This window comes from Hippocampus comes, unplaced genomic scaffold (genome assembly GCF_001891065.2).
Source record: "Hippocampus comes isolate QL1 unplaced genomic scaffold, H_comes_QL1_v1.1 scaffold521, whole genome shotgun sequence".
NCBI classification, from domain to species: Eukaryota; Metazoa; Chordata; class Actinopteri; order Syngnathiformes; family Syngnathidae; genus Hippocampus; species Hippocampus comes.
The window spans coordinates 4,683-5,161 of NW_017805079.1; the positions used below are offsets into that span (position 1 = coordinate 4,683).

At 49.5% G+C, this 479-nt stretch overlaps 1 long non-coding RNA gene across 1 annotated transcript; it reads right to left on the reverse strand.

The window, feature by feature from the left end:
- Positions 1-3: 3 nt before the first annotated feature.
- On the reverse strand, positions 4-476 carry LOC109513120 (uncharacterized). The gene is made up of 2 exons (XR_002167663.1): positions 394-476; positions 4-207 (listed from the first exon to the last, which is right to left on the reverse strand). It is a non-coding gene; the product is annotated as an uncharacterized LOC109513120 (long non-coding RNA).
- Positions 477-479: the final 3 nt, after the last annotated feature.

Sequence of the window (479 nt, forward strand, 5' to 3'; positions counted from 1 at the left end):
ATAGGCATTTAGGCGTACACATGGTAATTATGTTTCATCGGCGCCTGGATTATGCAGGCATCTGACGTTTTGGGGGTCAGGATACTTCTCACCTTCCCACTGAGAACACGCCCATGAGAAGCAGTGCTGACAAGAAGTCATCTGGCCCGAAATCCTCACGCAGGTTGTCAATTACCTTGCTCGTGTAATACCGGATCTGGATCCCACCTTGGACACGCACACAAGAATAAATTCCCTCAACCCCGACATTTCCTTTAATTCTGTTTTATTTGGAGTACATTTTCCCATGCAACGTTGTAAATCAAGGGGACCACTCCTTGATTCAGTATTCCCCCGGCCCTCCCCTCATTCATTTCGACCCCTTCCTTTATCCTCATCGCGAAACTGTGTAACAATGGGGAGAAAGCAAAACCCTCCGAGCTGCAGGGCCAAGTCCGGCCTGTGCATGCGAAGCACCCTCATGAACAAAACTCGCGGCT